The 22,422-nt window shown below is 40.6% G+C and overlaps 1 long non-coding RNA gene and 4 other non-coding genes across 11 annotated transcripts; all 5 read left to right on the top strand.

Moving 5' to 3' along the window:
• The first annotated feature begins 1,479 nt into the window (after positions 1–1,479).
• LOC123778955 (uncharacterized) lies at positions 1,480–21,508 on the top strand. Of its 7 annotated transcripts, none has more exons than XR_015724142.1 (7): positions 1,480–1,686; positions 4,744–4,931; positions 9,764–9,886; positions 10,312–10,377; positions 10,644–10,725; positions 12,727–12,878; positions 21,089–21,508. It is a non-coding gene; the product is annotated as an uncharacterized LOC123778955 (long non-coding RNA). The 7 variants fall into 7 exon arrangements; XR_006776041.2 differs by lacking the exon at positions 21,089–21,508 and adding an exon at positions 9,409–9,521 and having other exon boundaries at positions 1,504–1,686; positions 12,727–13,650; XR_006776040.2 differs by lacking the exon at positions 21,089–21,508 and having other exon boundaries at positions 12,727–13,650.
• LOC123778987 (small nucleolar RNA SNORA63) lies at positions 9,550–9,680 on the top strand. Its single transcript, XR_006776053.1, has one exon. It is a non-coding gene; the product is annotated as a small nucleolar RNA SNORA63 (small nucleolar RNA).
• On the top strand, positions 9,939–10,117 carry LOC123778985 (small nucleolar RNA SNORA81). Its single transcript, XR_006776051.2, has one exon. It is a non-coding gene; the product is annotated as a small nucleolar RNA SNORA81 (small nucleolar RNA).
• On the top strand, positions 10,446–10,576 carry LOC123778986 (small nucleolar RNA SNORA63). The gene has a single exon (XR_006776052.2). It is a non-coding gene; the product is annotated as a small nucleolar RNA SNORA63 (small nucleolar RNA).
• LOC123778989 (small nucleolar RNA SNORA4) lies at positions 10,757–10,891 on the top strand. The gene has a single exon (XR_006776054.1). It is a non-coding gene; the product is annotated as a small nucleolar RNA SNORA4 (small nucleolar RNA).
• Positions 21,509–22,422: the final 914 nt, after the last annotated feature.

Consider the following 22,422-nt stretch of genomic DNA (forward strand, 5'->3'; position numbering starts at 1 on the left):
ACTTCCTCTGTCTAGCCAATTGTCTTTTCTATTGTTATTTTTCATATCCTATATTTATTAGTATTCCCATTTCTATTTTCTAATTTATGAATCGCTTCTTTTATCCTTCCACACAACAACCCACCACATGGGTGTTTATAGCAGTTATAATTGTCAAAATCAGAAGCAACCAAGATGCTCTTCAGTAGGTGAATGAATAGGTCAACTGCGGTGCATCCAGACAATGGAATATTATTCAGCACTAGAAAGAAATGAACTACCAAGCCACAAAAAGACATGGAGGAAACTTAAATGCATATTGCTATGTGAAAGAAGTAATCTGAAAGAAGTGATTACTTAGTTAAAGCAGTAAACTGCTACTGTACGATTCCAACTATATGACATTCTGGAAAAGGCAAAACTATAGACACATTTAAAAAGATCAGTGGTTGCCAGGGGCTGTATTGGAGAGAGGAATGAATAGGCAGAGCACAGAGGATTTTTAGCGCAGTAAAACTACTCTTTATGATATTACAATGGTGGACATATATCGTTAAAACTTCGTCTGAACTCGTGAAAGTACAACACCAGGAATGAACTCAGACACAAGCTATAGACTTTCAGGGATAACGATGTGTCAGTGTGGGTTCATCTATTGTAACAAATGTATCACTCTGGTGGGGGATGTTCATAATGGGGAAGGCTGTGCATGGGTGGGGACGGGGGTACATGGGAAACCTCGGTGTCTTCTGCTCAATTTTACTATGAACCTAAAACCACTGGAAAAAAGTCTACAGACTTGCAACTAGAAAATGAGTACGTTCTGGAGATCTAATGGCCAGCATAGTGACTATAGTCAACAACACTCTATTACATACTTTGAAGTTGCTGAGAGACTAGATTTTAAATGTTCTCACTATGCACAAAAAAAAGAATTTTGTGACTTGACAGAGGTGTTAGCTAACACTATGGTGGTAATCATACTGCAATATATAAATGTATCTAATCACATTGTACACATTAAACTTGACAGGTCATTTACATTTCAATTTTTTAAAAATACCATTATAGAAAAAAATCAAGTGTATTTAAAAATTGTGTAATTTCGGTTTGAGATGATTAGGAGGGCTTTCTTAATATATGTTTTTCACATTCTTGAAAACATAAAATTTTGTCTTCTTAGCCCACATCCCTTTATATTCTAAGACAGCTGCCTTCCCTTCTTCCCCTCAGGGCCTCTAAAAATTAAAGATCATGGAGGGTTCCTCGCCCTGGAGCCCACGAGAAAGAACGAACCCCACGGACCACAGGAGGGCACATCTGATACCCAAGGGCCTAAGGAGGCTGAGGACAGAGCCCACACCTCCCAGCAGGCAGACAACCTAAAGGGCAGAGAAACCAATTGGCCAATCGCCACCACAGAAGCCCTGCTCTGTTCTTTGATTGGCTTTAGCGGTGACGCCCCCTCCCGAATTCTTTGCTTGGATTGGTCTATTTCTTGCTTCTGACCTGGACGGTGGCCAGAGGAGGACAAGAGACTTCCAGACAGAATGGAGGGATGATTTGGGTGACCTATGAAACGCAGTCGCACATCTGCAAGCAACCGGGCTCCCGGGACGTGGCGGCGGCCTCGGTGGTCTCGATGTTGCTGATGGCGACTGAGTGGAACCGGTGGGAGGGCTTCCCGAGCCCGCTGCTGCGGCCGAGGTAAGGGTTGCGGTCCGGCTCCGGGGCGGGGAAGCCTTGGCCTGGGCGGGGCGGGGGGGGGGCGCTGAGAAATGAGGAGAGGGAGGAGGACCAAAGCAAAGAATCTGCGAGACCGGGTTTCTGCTTTCAGTCCCATCCCCGAAAGGGAGTCGTCTTACACCCAGCCCTTCCCTCTCTTCCTCCTCCCTATGTTCACCCTTCAGCCCACCGTCTGCCTCAGTTTCTCTATGCGGGGGGGCGGATGGAGGACAGTGGAGCTGGGCTTGTCATTCTCCATGCTTCCCTGGCCATAGAGTTGGCAGATTTGGCAATAAAAATAAAGGAGGAGGGGGGTCTGGGGGGCTCAGTCGGTTAAGCTTCTGCCTTTTGCTCAGGTCATGATCCCCCGTCTGGGGATGGAGCCCCGGGTGGGGCTCCCGCTCAGCGAGGGTTTGCTTCTGCTCCTCCCCCCAACTCATGCGCTCTCGCGCTCTCTCGCTCTCTCAAATAAATAATGAAATCTTTTTAAAAAAAAATACAAGATAATAGTAAAATTTAAATTTCAGATAAACAACAAATAACCTTTGAGTATAAATATGTCCCCAATATAAAGATAAATTTAAATGTAAAACATTGTTATTGGTCTGAAATCGAACTGGGTGTGTTGTTCTTTATCTGGCAACCCTGGACTAGAATAACACTTGTACACCTCCTATTTACAGCATGTTCCCACAGCAGTCCCTATGTGGGGAGTGTTGTCGTAATCCATGTTCTGATGCAACCCAAAGAGACTTGCCCAGGGTTATGCAACTGGTGGGTAATGAGGCCAGGACACCTTAACAACCCATTTCAGTTCTGCTGTCCTTCACTCCTGGGGAGTTCTTTCTTATTGTTGGAATAAATGCGGTTAACAAAAGCAAACTTAACTTTGCGAGGGCTGAAGAGTTAGTTCTCCTCTATAACATTTACTTTATATCTTAGGGAAGAAATAACTGTATTAAATTTTCAAGGATTATAGCTCTGTGATGATGAAAGTATATTTTATAATTAATAAACAATGTCATATCATTTGGCTTTCGTGTCAGCGGACAAGGTTATATTTGTATGTATTGCAAGAGATCCATACATCCCTATGAAGGTAGGGGTTAAGGCAGTAGATCCTATAAAGGCCGAGGGCTCAAATTCTGGAATGAAACACACCTGGATTCAAAGCCTAGTGCCACCACTCTGATGGCGGTAGGCAAATTACGTAATCTCTCTGGGTCCCAGTTTCCTTTACTTTAAAATAAAGATGATAATAATTGTATACACTTCATAGGATTGTCAAGTGCCTGGAACATCAAAAGTAATTAGTTTTAGCTATTATTAGCTATTACATTCGACTCTTAATAAGTGTGAATCTTTGGCATACCAAATGACTCTATAATTAATTTTTAAATTTTAAATTTTTATTTTAAGTTTTAAAAAGCCAAGTAATTAAAAATACTCTGGATATTTGAGTTTCAGTGAAAAGAAATGTACTGTTCAATAATGGTTAAGACAATATTTTAGATTGTAGTATACCAATTTTACCAAATCAAATATCCGTAAGCTGGGCTTATAAAATATTTATCAGTCTCATTCATTGTTCCCCATGCATAATTTTTATACTATTTTTATTTGCATTATTATTTTTTTAAGACTCTATTTATTTATTTGACAGAGAGAGAGACAGCCAGTGAGAGAGGAAACACAAGCAGGGGGAGTGGGAGAGGAAGAAGCAGGCTCCCAGCCGAGGAACCTGATGTGGGGCTCCATCCCAGAACGCCGGGATCACGCCCTGAGCCGAAGGCAGATGCTTAATGACTGAGCCACCCAAGTGCCCCTGCATTATGTTTCAAACAGAAGAAATATTACCAACCACCACGGGAGAGAAAATAACTACAGGGGGAAAGGTAAAGCTAGATAATGGGTTTACAGTCAGTGGTTGTTTATAGTAAGGTAGACTTAATATGTTTTAAAAACCGAAGGTCAAGCCTTGTAGAATTTTATATTTCTTTGCATATTGCTTTATTTCCTTAGTGTTTACAGTATTAAAATAGCTTACTTGCAGTGGCACCGGGGTGACTCAGTTGGTTAAGGTCCAACTCTTGATTTTGGCTCAGGTCATAATCTCAGGGTTGTTAGATCGAGCCCTGCATAAAGCTCTGCTACTGAGCGTGGAGCCTGCATAAAATTCTCTCTCCCTCTGCCTCTGCTCCCCCCGACGACGTGCCTATGTTCTCTCTCACACGCGCTCTTTCTCTAAAACAAGACAAAACAAAAGAGTTTACTTGCAGACTATTCCCTTAAATTCCTCCTGGGAATTTTTTTGGAGTTTTTCTTCAAAAAACAACAAAACCTTTCCACCACCTATGGGGGAATGTGGAATTATGAAGATTGAAGTTCTAATCTTAGCAACTACTATTTATTACCCAAGTGATTGTAAACAGTCACTTATCATACCTGATCCTTGATTATTTGTAAAATCATCACAAAAACTTGGTTCTGCACTCCCAAGGTTTATAAATGCTGTCAGTTATTCCTAGCTATTTGTCCACCAGAGAAAACTGCAACCGTGGATGAATCCAACTATTTGTCTTCATTGTGCCTGCATCAAGCTTCTAGAAGAGCTGGAGAAACTTGTGCACTGAGAAGACTTGATACTAAAGAAATTCGTGGTAGTCAACTTCACCTGGGCATTCAGCACTGCTCGGCACCTGGGCATTCAGCACTTGGGCATTCAGCACCTCATTCTTTCAGTTTATGCAATTGCTGTATCAGATTCTCCACTTTTTTCAAACCTCTGACATCCCTTACAAGCCATTCTCAGCAAATGATCTCAGTGTTAAGGAGGAAATAGAATACCTGAGCTCTGAGGTTCCTGCCAGCAAACATTAGTGTTTCCATCCCACTGCCAATGTCATCCTTGTCATATCGTGGTTCAGTTTGGAGTCCCATAGTCCCATGGTAGTTTAATAGAGCACAGGCTCTCAAGCATTTTTCCTGAAAATGATATTCTCCATTCATTAGGGACTGTGTTGTGCTTCCTCTTCCTAGATTGTGGCTTCTTACTCCACCTGTCAGGCCACCCAGAATTTGAGGCTGGAAATCACACACACATCATTCAGCAACACAAGGATCAGTTTTCCCTCTGAGGGCTTCAGCTGGAGAAATTTTCTGCTGGGAAGTTCATCCTCAAGGAGAAAGCTGGGACCAGTGCTTTCAAAAGTCAGACATGACATAAGGTATAGAATGCTTTTCTATTTCCTTGGTTATCATGTTTTTGTGAAGCCTCATTTAAACCTGCTTTTCTTTCTTTGACAGCATTTTCTGCAGATATGTTTTATTATCAAGTAGAGCTGTGCACTCATGAAGGCCAAATATAACTTAACTATTCCCCTAATGGTATAGAAATGGGTCTCTCACCCACACACTAGGTCTTCCTGCACCCTGTGCTGATCCTTTCCAATGTATTTTGCTCAGTCCTCTTCATGGTTCACTTAGCTGTGTCCTTCATATCTGCAGTCGCTTATTTGGACACTGGGACTAGAGATAGAGCTATGCCCCAGTGGACCCTGGCTGGCTGGCTTATGGTTTCTCCTTCTAAATCACACCCTGGACACTCAGATGCCCTTGAGTTCCCACGATTTATTGTTGAGTTATTTCCTCTTCTCTTTATCATCCTCTGATTGAGGTGTTGGTTTACCTAGAGACGTAAGCACCCCATAGAATCATGGATCCGAGCATAGGAAGGACCATGACAGATACTCATCCTGGCTGCTGCATACATGTGTTGCACCCCCCAACCCCACCACTTAGCATCCTCACGAAATTGTTGCCCAGCCTCTTTCTAACACTTCAGGAAGCTGGAAATCCATCACTTCCTGAAAGTAGCTTAGTACAATTTCAGTCAGCTGCCCATTAGAAAGTTCTTCCCTCTAAATGGAGCCAAAATATGTGCTTTCCCAAACAGCCCTCATAATTTTTACCCAGGTTAATTTTGATCTTTGGGCCACAAGAAAAAAAATCTCTTCTGGTCATCCCTTTTATATGTAAAATTGTTAATTTCCAGAATCATTTAGTAAATTCTCATTGAAAGCTTTTTGTGTCATCTCTCATCTTCTTCTAGTAAATGAAAACACATCTACATATTTCTCACAAGAGATTCTTGGGCTTGAACAAACTTTTCACTTTACCTTCCTCTTTTTAAAATTAATAATTGGCACAGATAGGAGCTTCAGATTAAATTACTTAAATTTAGCGGAGCTCGAGCTCCTGGATAAATCAAAGACCCCATGCTCAAATGTCTGCAGGTCGCTAGCCCAGCAACATGAGTGAATAAAAAAGCCCGTTGTAAGAAAAATAAAGAGAGGTAAAGATCCAGTGATGTGCAATGCATCTGGCCATGTAAAGCAGGCAGCCACTCGTTAGTTGCCACCAGAGGATAAGGAACAGGGTTACAATCTACTGCTTTTTCAAGTGAAGATGGAAATTTGGATTTGCATCTGAAATTTCCTCAGAAAGCATCTAATTCAGATTTAAAAGACTGTGCAAAACAAAGAAACAAGCTGCCAGTTTAAGACCTCTGTTGTTTCTCCTCTGTAAATTATAAATATTAGTAGGCTTGATATTCAAATTTTGAATTTTTAGTAACTTTTAATTTGAAATTATTTTAGACTTATAGAAAAGTTACAAAAGTGGACAAAAATTCCAATATTCTTGGGGCGCCTGAGTGGCTCAGTCGTTAAGCGTCTGCCTTCGGCTCAGGGCGTGATCCCAGCGTTCTGGGTTCAAGCCCCACATCGGGCTCCTCCACTGGAAGCATGTTTCTTCCTCTCCCACTCCCCCTGCTTGTGTTCCCTCTCTCGCTGGCTGTCTCTATCTCTGTCAAATAAATAAATAAAATCTTTTTTGAAAAAATTCCAATATTCTTTACCTAGATTTTCAAGTGTTACTATTTATAACACGTTTATTTTATTCCCTGTATATAAATACAATTCCACATATCATATACTCACATGATTTTTTTCTGAAGCATTTGGCAGTAAATTACTGACATTATGCCTCTTTACCCCTTAACATTTCAGTGTGTGTTTCTAGAAATAAGGGCATTGTCTTACATCATAACACAATTATCAAACTAAAAAAATAACAGAGATGCAATATTGTTTAATCTAGAGACCTTATTCAGATTTCGTCAATTGTCTACCTAATGAACGTTTTACCAAAAAAAGAAAAAAAAATGGTATGTTTACTGGTCCAGAATCTCATACAGGATCAGATGTTGGATTTAGTTTTTATGTCTCTTTGGCCTCCTTCATTCTGGAACAGCTCCTCAGTCTTTGTCTTTCATGATTTTAATAGGCTAGGTAATGAAGTGATTTTTGGTATTCATGAGTGTATCCATAATAGAGATCTCTGCGTGTACTAAAAATACATGAGTAGAGGATGGTGCCAATCATTGAGAATGGAGGCCAGTTTTTTAATAGAATATCCCTCCATTGTGGGGTTTTATTTCCCCCCAACACTTCTTCACAAATAGATTCAGGCTATCCGTTTGGGGAAGAAATACCACAGAAGTGATGTTGTGTTTGTCTCAGTGCATCATATCAAGAGCCTGGTCAAGCTGCACCCTCAAGCATGTGTTGTCCTGAAAGTGGCTCAATCCCACACAAGAACTCTGAGATCAGTGTAGTCAGTCTGTGGGGTTGTCCTTACCAGCAGGCCAGCACTAACGTGTACACAGTCTTTGCTTAATGGCTGTCTGCTAGGGAAACATAAAACCTCAGATACTTCAGATTTTACAAAAGTGAAGAATAGCTTAAGATTTGGTGTAAAGTGGTCCATTCAGAACCGTCTTTTTAATTACTGTCCATTTGCAAGCATAGAGTTTTTGTTTCAAATTAAACAGGAACTAGGTTTGCAGATACAGTTTGCAGGGCTCTATCTCACTAGACTAAGAAACTAAAGCTTTCTTTTTTGGGGGTAGACAGAATCCATGCCCTTTGTGTTATTGTTGTTAAGTCTAAACGCGATTTTGTGGCATGTAAACTGAATGATCTGCAGTTAATTGGGAATCTTTGTAGTTTGCGATATATCTGCTGCGTGCTTTCTGTTTTCAAAGCTTGCTGCTATTAGCCATGGAATAAAGCTTTTCTTAACAAAGCTGTAGCCTTTATGAAGATCAAGGCTGGATGTCATAGTTTCCTATGGAAAGATTTAGTTTTTCTTTAATTTTTTTAAATTAACATATAATTATTATTTGTTTAGGGGTACAGGTCTGTGATTTATCAGTCTTATATAATACCCAGTGCTCATTACAACACTTATCCGCCCCAATGTCCATCACCCAGTTACCCCATCCCCCCATCCTCCTTTAAAGTGAGTGATAATCAGCGAATACATAACAGAACAATTTGCCTACTTGTATGTTTCCCTACTTACATGTCCTACACATAGAAGCGTAATACAGGAAATGTTTGTCTGGGTTCTTTGATTATCTAACTGGTATCTCTGGGAAACTGAGGATCCCAAGTTTGTAAAGGCACAAAAATCTAATTAAAAATGAGACACTGAAAGGGATTTTATCATGAAGCAGTTTGATAATTCTGTGTTGTAAGCTTTGAAGTGATACGGTGTTAGCCTGCTTAAAAGCTATTTGCAGACCAGAATCTGAAACTAAGTATGAGCAGTTCAGCATTTAGCCGTGTGCTTCGGAAATTGCTTGGTAGAGCCTGTTTTTCTACAACATAATAATTTAAGCTTTGACTCTTAAATCCAAACGGCAGTCCTGGCACTTGACTACTATATGGAAACAACTTGTCATGCCTGCATTGTGGAAATGGTGTTCAAAATGAAATGCACAGCATACAAGCTGAAACAGCACTTATAGTTGTTGATATTTCAGGGAGAACATTCGAGGATATGTTAAATACAAGATATCTTTCTAAGTATCACCATGTTTTCCCGAGGGCATTTTTAGACTAGAGGTATTTGAGGTATGGAGGGAAAATAATTAGCCTAACTGTTTAAACCATTGCCATGCCTGAATACCTAGACACTATACTAGGACTTTCCTTTAGTAAACTTTATATTTTAGAACAGTTTTAGGTTCACAGAAAAATTGAGTAGTTCAGAAAGTTCTCATATACCTTGTTACCAGTTTCCCATATTATCAACATCTTACATTAATATGGTACATTTGTTGGAATTAGTGAACCAACCGACCTTGATACAATATTATGAACTGAAGTCCAGAATTTACTCTGATTTCCTTAGTTTTTACCTAATGTCCTTTTTCTGCTCCAGGATCCCACCCAGGATATCACATTACATTTAATTGTCATGTCTCCTTAAGCTTCCCTTGGCTGTGACAGTTTCTCAACTTTTCCCTGGTTTTGATGACCTTGACAGTTTTTAGGAGTTAGATATTGGTCAGATATTTAGTAGGATGTCCTTGTATTGGAATTTGATGTTTTTCTCAAGATCAGACTGGGGTTATGGGTTTTTTTGGGGGGAGACCACAGAGGTAAAGTGCCATTTCATCTCATCATATTAAAGATTATTACTGTTGATGTTGACCTTGGTCCCCTGGCTGAGGTTATGTTGGTTAGGTTTCTCCAGGTAAAGTTACTCTCCTCACAACCCCCTTCCATACTGTATAGTCTTCGGAAGGAAGTCTCATGCACAACCCACACTTAAGTAAGACTTTTGTTTGTTTAGCTTTCCAAAATGGATCAAGATGCTTGTTTTGGGTGAAGCAGATATAAATGCTGAGTCTAGGGATTAAAGGTCAAACCCACAAGATTTACCAGAAAGTAAATACAAGTATTCAGGTATGCACATGAATCGTCTATACCTGGCGGGTTGGGTTACTTGTTACAATATAGCTGTGAAGTGCTATATTGTCCTTCCCCCTGCTGAAAGCAACTGTTTCCTACAATCTCTGTCTAGCTCAATTCTATAGTAAGACAGGGACGCTTGGTCTCAAACATTATTCCTCTATTATTATTATGAAAACTGTTATAGCTGCTTAATTGATATGCTAACATAATTAGTCATCTGTATTTTTTTTAAGGTTGGGTTGCTTTCTTCCTTAATGACAATCAATATGTTGGAAGTTATCAAGAAGTTCAGATTCTGATGAAGAAGGAAGAATTGACCCATGAAAAGTCAATCTTTTATAATATTTTTGAAAAGGGTAATGTTTTTCTTACTGATATACATAAAAATTATGGCCATAGTTTTTTTTAACCTTCTCACTTAAGCTCTGTACTAAAATTGCAGAAACTAGCATCATGTCTTCATATTTGTAATAAAGCTAGCAGACTAAACACAAGAAGAAAAATAACTATACCAGATAGTGGAAAAACTGAGATGAACCTCTTTCTTAAGTCCAGCGTGCTTTGTTCTAAGATTTGGGATGATAATATCTGTATTTAGGCGGAATTAATAGAATGAATTTCTAACTGGTCCCTTCCAATGGTTGGATGAGAGTTAGAAATCAAATGGTTTTTTATTCCGACTCTGATAGGAATTATCATTATTCTCTCTGAAATACTGGAGGGAAGAAAGTTGTATGCTCCTTGTGTCAAATGACAGACCACACATGCTGTTCTTTTTCAGAACACAGCACAAAGGGTAGACTGGCTTCTGAGAAAATGCATGCCAGGAATTTCAGTATCTGATGTGGTAAGAGTAATTTTTCCCTAGTATTGCTAGTTAATATACGGTTAACATCTAATTTCTTTAATAAAGTGATGCAGGATCTAGTTACAGTGTAGCTGCAAAGTGCTGCCTTGTCTTTGCCCCCTGCTCAAAATAAAACTGTTACCTTTCTAGCCCTGTCTGCCCTGGTACTTAGCAGCCAGGGATGCATGGTCTCAGACATGTTTACCAAGTTGAACTCTGACTCGATGAATGACTCTTAAGAATTAAGGCTTATTAATATTTTGCAGGTGGTGACAGAAAGAAAGAGACATTACCAAGAAGGAATTCAGATAAGAGACAAACCACATTTTGATTACTACCAACTTACTGGTATTTCAATTTCTTATTTAGTCGTATTTATCTACCACAAGTTGGTTTTGAGGGGAAGATTTTTAGCAGTCTTGGTCAGCGCTAGCTGTGTGGGGGAATGAAGACCACACCCCACAGTGAGCTGTATGATTTCTCTGTGGTTCATTACTATTTTATGGCCCAGAAGATGTGCAGCCATTGCTTCTTGAATCAGAATTTGAATGTCTACTATCATAACCTCGGGCTCGTGATTTTTATGAACAACTCGTATCTATGGTTATAAACTGCGATCTGCCCACTACTTGGGAAAACTATGTTCTCAGCTGATATTCGTCCTCTTCATTGAGTATTTGCTTTTATTCCAGTGAGATAAATGTATGTATTGTTGTTGAAGTGTGATTTTGTTAGCCAGATAACCTTTAAAATCAGGTGTATGAATGAGGAAAATAATCTTATCACCTAGTAACATGTTAAGATGTATTTAAATTCTACTTGGGAAGATTCATGATGGATCAGAACATAGTAGGAAAACAAATGTGAAATGTAGCCCAGACTTTGGATTTTGTACAACTGATATTCAAAGGAAAAATCAATAATGCTATTAGACCTGGTTACCTTAGCTTACACACAAGACTTTTTTTTTTGTCCTGTTATTCATATCTCATGCTTCCTTGATGATTCTTCCATAATTGGGATTTTGTTAGCATTTTCTGGTGGAAATTAACATTGACCCTGGCCTAGGTATAGTGGTTTTATTACTAAATAAATTGAATTATGTCTTGCTCCTAATGTAAAAAGAACTTTGATTCAAGAAATATAATAGTCAACACAAGTAGATGACGAGGCAGTGTTCTGAAATGGCATCGGCCTGATTTAGGACATGGTTTCATGAGTGGAACAGCATATCATTTGGATAAAGAGTGATTCAGTATTTCCTTATTTGTTTTTCTCCTGTCCTGCTTATTTGATCTTTTAAATTGCTCCAGCCAAGACATTTTTGATTGGCCATATTATCTGTTTTAGTAGAGAGCCACGGTAGTAAATATATCCTAGCCATCTGTGTTACAGTGTATGAGGTAAACTGAGCAGAAAGCAGTGATAAAAATATGGGTTACCATAACAGATTTTTGGAGCTTCCTTACACATATACACTGTAAAAAGTTTTAAGTCCTAGACCAAGTCTGTCCAATAGAACTTTCTTCAGTGGTAGAAATGTTCTGTATGTTGGGGCACCTGGGTGGTTCAGTCAGTTAAGTGCCTGCCTTCGGCTTAGATCACAATCACGGGGTCCTGGGATCAAGCCCCACATTGGGCTCTCCACTCAGCGGGGAACCTGCTTCTGTCTCTCCCTCTGCAATCTCTCTCACTCTTGCTCTCTCTCAAATAAATAAATTAAATATTTATTAAAAAAAAAAAAAAGAAATGTTCTATATCTGTCCTGCCCAACAAAGAAGTGGCAGGCCTCCATGTGGCTATTGAAATGTGGTTAATGCAACTGATTAACTGCGTTTTCTATGTTTTTATTTTAATTTCAATATCCACATGTGGATAGTGGCTATTATACTGGACAACATAGTCCAAACAATAGCCAACATTCCGAAGGTTATGTTTGCAGTTGATAGTTCCAAAAGTGTGTCAAAATCAATTATGTAATTGGTTTTTTTGTTTAGTCCCTGTGTTTACATCTGTCCCAGGCCAACAACTGCTCTTAGATGGCCCTCTTGGGGACGGGGTTTAATTTCACTGCCATGAACACAATATCGCCATCTGCTTTATAAGTAATAATACTTAAGATCCTTGATAGAATCCGATTTTGCAGCCAAAGGAATCCTTTTGCTAACTAACTACAAAAGAAACCTTTCCTTTTTCTCTAAATATTGCGATTACCATTAGTTAGAAGCACTTTACATACGATCCTGGCAATTAAACAGCTGCTGATAGTTAATAAATAGCTCATATTGTTAGTAGTTCATGTCGTCTTTGATAAACAATATTCTGATTAATAATTTTTCTTGTGTTCAGAATTGGAAGTGGAGGTCGATTTGGGAGGAAAGCTGTGGCCATAAACATTGAAGAAGACGAGCAGATTCTTTGTGACATTGAGACTTTGTACACCACCACAGTGGAGGAAATGCCAGTGAATGTGGCTCACAGCACTCGCTCTTGTGGATGAGGTGATAACAATGTGCATTGTGCCTTTTTCTTTAGGAATATTTGAAGCTTGTCTCAAAGCTCATAAGGGATCAGAAATACAGATTTTTATAGCAATGCTACTCTTACTCATGAGCTAATATGAGGAAGGTCATTGGCTTTATCTTCTTTAGAATTAGAAGTTGGATATGAAAGGTGGGATTGTAAAAACCATTCTTAGAAGTTTATTTCCTAGTTCTGTAAAAATGGTTATATTGAGTGTTCTTTGTCATCTAATACTATACTTGTGGACTGGACAATATGTGCTGTATAAAGGGAGCCAATTCTATTAAATTAGTGTATCTGCTTATTGTATAGTCATTAGACTGAATAGAACTTGGAAATGATTTTTTTTTTAAGTATTTGAGTTCTTTTTGTTTGGTATTGTGTTTGTATTCAGTAAAACATTTTATTAGTGGTAAGTGTGCACTGGAGACTTTTTTTAAAGATTTTATTTATTTATTTATTTGAGAGAGAGAGAGAGAGAGAGCATGAGCAGGGGGAGGGGCAGAGGGAGAGGGAGAAGCAGACTCCCAACTGAGCACAGAGCCTGACGAGGGGCTCGATCCCAGGACCCCGAGATCATGACCTGAGCTGAAGTCAGACACTCAACAGACTGAGCCACCCAGGCGCCCTGCACTGGAGCCTTTTGCTAAGCACCAGCAAGAATCATATCCTAGGGCTGAATCCCAGAAAAATTGCCATATTGCATATTGAATATTCGATACATTATAATAAAGAATATTTTTCTTTAAAGTTGTTTGGTCCTTATTACTTAAAGAATTATACTTTTTGCCATAATTCTGTATTTTCCAAGGAAGAAGATAAAACAACATTCTGTGATAAATATTTTATTCTAGTGACAAAATTACATGCAAAGGATACAGCCCATGTGGCTTTTCATAAAGAGTTGTAATAGTTCCGAGTTAGCTGCTGTTTGGCCATGGCCCAAAGACTCGTCAGTCGGTCAATTGCAGATGTTCATCAGCAACATCTGCTAAGCATTAGCTGCTTCATTGACAAAAAAGAAGTATTAGAATGTAAGATTTCTCTTTCTGGTGTGGCAAGCATTTCCTGGTATATACAAAGTAGCTACTTAACAGCAAGATTTTCTATGTTAATAAACTAATTACTCAGTAAAGTTCTTTTTCCCATAGCAATACCATAGAGTCGCTATGATAGGTCCTATTAGCGAAGGATTGGCACTGAGTTTGATCCTCGTTTCTTCTTACTCACGAATTACCTACTGAGCAATCTTTATGTTGACCACAGCTCGTAATTTTTCAGAAGAACCACTGACAGGCAGTGAACATTCCACCAGTTGTTTTGATTGGTGTCAGACAGAAAAGACTATGGTGGTGAATTTCTAGATGAAATAACAGCCCCCATCCTTTCTCAGTCCTAGTACTGATGCTTGTTAAACTTTCATAAAACCGCTGCTGAGACAAATAAGACAAATGCTTGAATCCCTGGAAATATCAGATTAGTTAAAAGTCACATCACTGTCTTCGGGAAGTAAATGTGTAAAAGGAAATCCTAAATAATGAGAAGCAAAGGATGACATTTCCCCTGATGTTCACTCCCTGTGAAAACTAGAAGGCTGGGGGGGGGGGGGAATGGCATAAAGATGGGACAAAAACAAACAAACATAACTTGCTTTGGAAAAGGTATAACTACAAAATTTACTAGCAGGCCTCCCTTTCCCTGTCTCATAATGTGGATTTTATTCAGGGTCCTAGTCGTCTGTTATCTCCATCCAAGGACACCTTTGATTACTTTCTTGAACTCTTCCACACTCCTCTCTCCCACTCCTCCTCCTCTGTACCTGGCCCTCTGCTGTCCTCGTCACACTGCCTTTTGGCTTCCTGTGTGCTCTTCCAAGCATCAGACCCACTGCTCCCTGAATGTTTTCAGTACCATGACTCTGAAACTTCCATATGTTCAAAACCAAACTTTCCATCTTGCTTCAGGTACTTATCCCAATACCTTTCACTTCCTTCTCTCATCTAGACTTTGGCAGCGATTGCCAAACTTGTTTCCCTGCCCTTGGTCTTGCTCTATCCAATCCATTTACCACTCAGCCCCCAGGATGATCTCATAAAAATATGTTATTCAGTGGCTTTTCTTTTGCCTCGGGATAAATTTTAAAGTACAAGGCTGCCCTGCTTTGGGTGCCATATTTAAAACGTCGTCACCAAACCTGAGGTCATCTAGATTTTCTCCTATGTTATCTTCTTGGAGTTTTATACTTCTGTGTTTTGCATTTAGGTCTGTGGTTCATTTTGAGTTCCTTTTAGTGAAGGGTTTAAGGTCTGCATGTGGTTCATTTTTTTCCATGTGATGTCCAGTTGTTTCAGCACATTTGTTGAAAAGCCTATCTTTCCTCTATTGTATTGCCTTTGCTCCTTTGTTAAAGATCAGATGAGTATAGTTGACTGTATTTACGTGGGTCGACTTCTAGGCTCTTGTAAGGGAAACTCTTTTTTTTCTCCTCTACTCCCAAAACTCTACTCTCACAATGTTTCACTTCTGACAATTCCGGTCATCAAATGGTTTTTTTCCCCCACAAAGCAGTTCTGCAACACCAACTGGGTTCCCTAAAATTTACCTCAATTCGGACACTGTCTAACCTAGCGATAAAATCAGATCCCACTGGTTAAGTGTTTGATCCCATAAGACTGCCCCGCCTACCCACACATTTCAGATGCCAAATATAAGTCCAGGTTATTTAGGCTTCTGACCAAGTGGCTATAAATTGGAGATTCCCATGACCCCCCTTCTTGGGTTTGATTAATGCACTGGAGTGGCTCACAGAGCTCAGAAAAACATTTTACTTACCAGGTTACCAGGTTAAGACAATATAGGTCAGGAACAGCCATATGGAAGTGATGCATGAAGCAAGGTGTGAGGAAGGGACACTCCTCCAGCACATGCATGTGTTCACTAACCCAGAAGCTCTCTGAACCCTGTCCTTTGGGATTTTCGTACAGGCTCTGTTATGTAGGCATGGTTGATTAAATCCTTGGTCACTGGTGACTAATTCAACCCCTATGTCAGAAGGTGGGGCTTAAAGTTCTAACCATGTAATCACAAGGTTTGTTCCCCTGGCAACCCGCCTTAGGGGCTTTCTAAAAATCATCTCATGAATATAAACTCTGGTATAGTTGAATGGGCTTATTATGAATAACAGAAGACACTTTTTCCACCTTTATCCTCTGGAGTTATTTCAGGAACTGGGAACAAAACAATATTATAACAAAAGATGTCCCTATGGCTGTTATGTAGGAAATTACAAGAGTTTTAGGAGCTATGTACCAGCAACAGTGGAAGACAAATACGTATTCCTTATTACAAATCACAGTGTCACAGGGGCGCCCGGGTGGCTCAGTCGGTTAAGAATCCAACTCTTGGTTTCAGCTTAGGTCATGATCCCAGGGTCGTGAGATCAAGCCCCAAGTTGGGCTCTGTGCTGGGTATGGAGCTTGCTTATGATTCCCTCTCTCCCTCTCCCCGGTCCCTGACCAAAATCTCTCTAAAACAAAAATAAATAAATAAATATTAAATCATAATATCACAGCTCTCTATTCTGCTCCATTGATCTATTCATCTATTCTTTCACCAATACGACACCATCTTAACTACTGTAGCTTTACTGTATGTCTTGAAGTCAGGTGGCATCTATCCTCCAACTTTTTCTTCTTCACTAATGTGTTGGCTCTTCTGGGTCTTTTACCCCTCTATATAAACTTTAGAATCAGTTTTTCTTTATATCCACATAGTAACCTGCTGAGATTTTTATGGGATTGCATTAAATTTATAAATCAAACTGGGAAGAATTAATATCTTTTACAATATGGAGTCTTCCTATTCACGAACATGAAATATCCCTGTTTATGTATTTCTTTGATCTCTTTGATCAGAGTTCTGAAGTTTTCCTCATGTAGATCTTACACATATTCTCTTAAATTTATACCTAAGTATTTCATTTTGGGGGCACTAACGTAAATGGTATTGTGTTTTTAGTTTTAAATTCCACTTACTCACCACTGGTGTACGAGAAAGCAATTGCCTTTTGTGTATGAATCTTCTGTACTACAACCCTCCGTGATTGCTTATTAGTTCCAAGGGTTTTTTTGTTGTTGATTTTTTCAGATTTTCTACATATATGATTAAGTCATTTGGAACAAAGACAGTTTTATATCTTCCTTCCCAATCTGTATACATTTCACTTCTTTTTCTTCTCTTACAGATTACCTAGGACTTTCGGTATGATATCGAAAAGAAGTAATGAGATTTTTTTAAGTGTTCTATAATGCTATGAATGGGCCTTGGTCTTTTTTTTTTTTTAAGACTTTATTTATTGGTTTATTTATTTATTTATTTATTTATTTATTTAATTTATTTATTTATTTGACAGAGAGAGAGACAGAGAGAGAGGGAACACAAGCGGGGGGGTGGGAGAGGGAGAAGCAAAGCTTCCTGCTGAGCAGGGAGGCCTTTGCAGGGCTCCATCCCAGGACCCTGGGATCCCGACCTGAGGTCTTTCATCCATTTTGAATTTATCTTTGTGCATGACATAAGAAAGCGGTCCAGTTTCTTTCTTTTGCATGTTGCTGTCCCGTTTTCCCAACATTTGTTGAAGAGAATGTCCTTTTCCATTGGATATTCTTTCTTGCTTTGTCAAAGATTAATTGACCATATAGTTGTGGGTTTATTTCTGAGTTTTTTATTCCAGTCCATTGATCTATTTGTCTGTTTCTGTGCCAGTACCATTACAGCTTTGTAATATAACTTGAAGTCTGGAATTGTGATGCCTCCAGCTTTGCTTTTCTTTTTCAAGATTACTTTGGCTATTTGGGATCTTTTGCAGTTCCCTACAAATTTTAGGAATATGTTTGTTCTAGTTCTGTGAAAAATGCTATTGGTATTTTGATAGAAATTGCATTAAATGTGTAGATTGCTTTGGGTAGTATAGACATTTTAACAATATTTGTTCTTCCAATCCATGAGCATGGAATGTCTCTTCTTTGTGTCGTCTTCGATTTCTTTCATCAGAAAGGGAAATTAATAAAATAATCCCATTTACAATTACACCAAAAATAGTAAGATACTTAGGAATAAACCTAGCCAAAAAAGTGAAAGACCTGTACTCTGAGAACTATAAAACACTGATGGTTATTAAATTTCTCAATCCAGGTGTATGTATACTTTCATCTTGCATTAAAATAAAACAGTCAGGGACACCTGGGTGGCTCAATCGGTTAAGCGGCTGCCTTCGGCTCAGGTCATGATTTCAGGGTCCTGGGATCCAGCCCTGTGTGGGGCTCCCTGCTCAGTGGGGAGGCTGCTTCTCCCTCTCCCTCTGCCCCCTCCTTCTGTTTGTGCTCTCTTTCTCTCTCTCAAATGAATTTTAAAAAAATCTTAAAAAAAAGAAACAGTCGCTTAGCCTTGTTTTAAAGTAATGTCTGTGTCATGCTGGCTTTGGTATGGTCGTTGTTGTCATTTTATTATCTGAACTCTTAGCCAATATTGTCACAATATTTACAGTGTTAACATTAAGCTAGCACCACTGCCGCGCCAAGCGCAGTCCGGCCACGGGCGCGGTCGAGGATGGACTGTCAGCACCAACCCGCAGGACACACTGAGGTTGCGTACTTCAGTTGCACCCCTTAGAGGACTACACAGAAAGGTGTTGGATCACTGAGTACTGCAGACCATGACTGCCAACATCAGCACCCCCAGCTCTGGAAGATCATCGAAGCTGCAGCCATTCGACACTAAAAACAGTGTTGCTTTGGGGCCACTTGGGGGCTGCCGTCTGGACTTAACACATTTTCCCCAACCTTCAGCACACATTGTCTAAAGCTGGGATTTTTCATGTACTAGGGTAGGAGTTTCCTAGAATGCAGGACTTTTTATGTTAACTCAACAGTCCTGTGCAAGTAAGAACAGCAGAAAGCGTTAGGGGTCCCCAGAAAAAGAAAGTGGAAAAACGGCTTTCCCGACACAAGAGAAGTCATTTCAGGCCCCCAGCTATTTTCCACACTCTGTGCCCTGCCGGCCCAAACACACTTCCAGCAGAACTTCCTAGGAGTTGTCAGAATTACAAAGCAATGCAAAAACCTCAGCAGTTAAGGATTTTAAAGAAACCAAGGGAATGCGAAAGCTAACAGCTTACCCCACCGGGAAATAGCCCAACCACATCAGAGACCAGACCATAAATCAGTGATGAAAACTTCCAATGCTGCTTCAAAAGTAAGCAAGGCCCTGCATTCCTTACCCAAGATAAAAAGCCCAAGACCCCCACCAGTTTATACCAGCTCTCAGAGCTTGGCCTTAAGCCCTTCCCCTAGCTGACACTTACCCCTGCCTCATAATGTTAAGGTCTCTGCCGGCGGAGGAGCACAAGTTTCGTAACAGACCATTGCATACGTGTAGAGGCATGTTTTCTAAATACACTTGTGCAACCTTGCAGGCCATGAGAAAGCTCCCCTTTCTAAATATTCATTCTAAACCCTAAATAAAAGGAATCCACTCCCCCTTGCTTAGGGAATCATGGCTTTGGAAGTTATTCCCCATGCTCTTATTTGCTGGAAATAAAGTGTCCTTTGTGTGACAACTCCCCCCTGGGGTGTAGTCTCTATCTGTAACTCACCAAGGAGCCAATTCACGTTAGTTCAGTTGAGATCACCCACCTCAGTAGGGGTTGTTAGGAAGTTTAAAACCCACCCCTCACCCCTGCCCAAGTCCTCAGCAGCCTGAATAGTTTTGCCGACATTTACATAAACTAGAATTAAACCCTGCTGATACGACTGATCTGATGAGGGGAAGACTAGGAAAGGTGAACTATTCTTTCTTGGACCCAGCTCTGTAACTGGCCAGTGTGACTTCGTTCCTTGGTGAGCTGAACGGCACCAGGCTGCACTGTCGTACAAAGAAAACATTATTTGCAGCAAATAAGGTGATCATGAGAAATAGCTTCCAAAGCCATGCCTCCCCGAGCAAGGGTGGATGGGTTCCTTTTATTTAGGGTTAAGATGGATATTTACATAGGGACTCCTTATCATCTTATGTAGAGGTGGGCATAAGGTCACTCATGAGCCTGAAGGAAACGTGTGTACACATACACTGTATGTTATGTAAATAAGGCTTGTGCTCCTCCTTGGGTGGAGATTTTAATATTATAATGAAATAAAGGTAGTTGTTGGTCATTCTAGAGGTCACTCCATCGTCCATCTGCACAGGCACAAGTCAGGGTTAAGCTCAAACTGGTCTGGGTGGTCTGGGCCCACCAGAGGGGGTTCTCCTCTGAGCAGTCACTATCACTAGAGGGCAGTTCCTCTTTCCATTTGCCTGGTGTTAAGAGATTAGCTAGAAAGAAGAGCTTAAGAATAAATGTGGGACAAAGGTTGGTGAGTAAAAGCTAGATGGACATTAAGGTCAGTTATTAGGGTCTAGCTGGTGACAGCTTTTATAACAAAATAACACCCGAACTCCTCCAAATTGAACCCAGTCACTAGGCAGCATTGCCCAACCAGAAGCAAAATGCGCCTCCATGGTTTAAGCTCGTTAATTACAACCAAACCGTGTTGCCCACCAGCCCCGGCTTTGCTGATGGGTGCCACGTACTTGCAACTGACACCTGCTCTTCCGGGTCACACAGAGTCTAACGCTCATCTAAAGCACATCTAGCTTCTGTCTTCAACGTGCAGGGGAGGGGGCTGCAGAGAAACCCACAGGCCTGCACGACTTGGAGAAAGAAAGTGCTGGGCCTGCCAGGAAACAAAGGAGCCAGATAATGCCCATGAGCTCAGTACCCATCCCCACCAGAACGCTGTGCCTGCAGCTTCCTTTGTGTGCACAATGGGCAGTTCAGGGACCAGGCCACAGGCTGCGAGCTCCAGGGCTACCCCGTTTGGGGCCAGGTTCATTGTGTAACCTCGGGCAACCCTCCCTGCACTCTGATTTGGTGACTTCATCTGCAGATCGGGGGTGAGTGTCAATGTATTGTTACTGCGGGGATGTAAAAATTACAGATGATTTCAGAGTCTGCTGGAAGTAGGAAACAGGAAAGACCACAGGAGAGAACAGGACAAAGACCATTTTGGAGGGAAATATGCAAATATTTGGAATATAACTTCATGTTTGTGTTTGCATTGGAGACAGATTTATTTCTTCTTCTTTTTTTTAATAGGCGATAGTGGTCAGAGGGATAAAGAAGAGAAGAGGAGAGTAAAGGAATATCGAGAAGCAGCTGGCAGGCCCCACCCCAAGTCTGGGAGCTGTGCTCCACAGCTATGCAAAAAACACTGCTTCACGAGAGAGTTCTTTAACTTTTCCTGGACTAAGCTGGTTTACTACAGTCACTTCTCATTAACTCCACCTCACCCCTGCTGGTAACTCATTTCTTTGTTAAGTCTACTTTTTGATCCTAAAATACAAGCAGAACCAACCGTATTCATTGAAATTGTAATTAAGGTGATGAGGTCTGCATTTTAATTGACATTAAACCACCACAGTTTCCAGTATTTCAATTCCCCCTGTATTTGAGTATTTTCTATGTAAGTACTTATACCAGGCACAAAGGAAAATAATAAAGTAATAGTGTCTTCCATCTCGAAGTATTGGAGACAACCAGTTGGATTCAAAACAAAATGTCAGAAAAGCGGCCCCTCACAGTCAGGTTCAGACAGCCAGTCAGCTGGAACTGGGCCATCCCCACAGCAGCCCCCATGGGTGTGGTGGGGGAGCGCCTGGGAGCAGAGATCCGCGCTGCTTGGATGAGTCACAGGATTTCAGAAGAGCCTGAGGATCCCTGGGATCCAGGTGGTCTCAGGAGGAAGTGCGATCATTGTTTCCGGTGTCTCAGATAAAATAAGACCTTAGTTAAAGTGGTGGAAACAGATTTTATCCAGTACCTACTGTCAGCAGGGAAAAGAGCTGAGCCCATTCCGATTTGTGCAGAGCTGAGTGTTTTCATTTTGTTTTATTTTTTTTGATTTATATATTTTAGAGAGAGAGTGAGAGTGGGGGGAGAGGAAGAGGGAGAGAGAGAGAGAATCCTCAAGGAGACTCCCCACTGAGACAGAGCCCCACTTGAGCTGCATCCCACCACCCCAAGATCATGACTTGAGCTGAAACCAACAGCCAGCTGCTCAATGGACTCTGCCACCCAGAGGCCCCTTGACTGGTTGGTGTCTATAAAGGGAGGCTGAGAGAGTAGGGAGGGGACATGGGTGGGGGCCCAAGCAGATGCAGGGAATCAAGAAGTGAATACCTGTGGGTTAGTGAATGGCAATTCGTCCAGCTGCATCTGCTGGCTGGCAATCACGAGTTAGGATCCTGTTCTCCCACAGGGACCCACAGACAGAGGTCCTGTCCTTCCTGATGACTGCATTTCAGAGGAATGTCTTTCAGGTCCTTCAGAAAGACACTCCCGGGTTGTAGGAGATACATATAGATCTCAAAGGAACAGAGCAAAAATTCACAACTGTAAGCTTATTTTAGTAAAAGCTCCAAGAAAGAGGC

The sequence above is a fragment of the Ursus americanus genome, chromosome 4, assembly GCF_024610735.1.
Source record: "Ursus americanus isolate L20-20 chromosome 4, mUrsAme1.1.p, whole genome shotgun sequence".
Classification (NCBI taxonomy): domain Eukaryota; kingdom Metazoa; phylum Chordata; class Mammalia; order Carnivora; family Ursidae; genus Ursus; species Ursus americanus.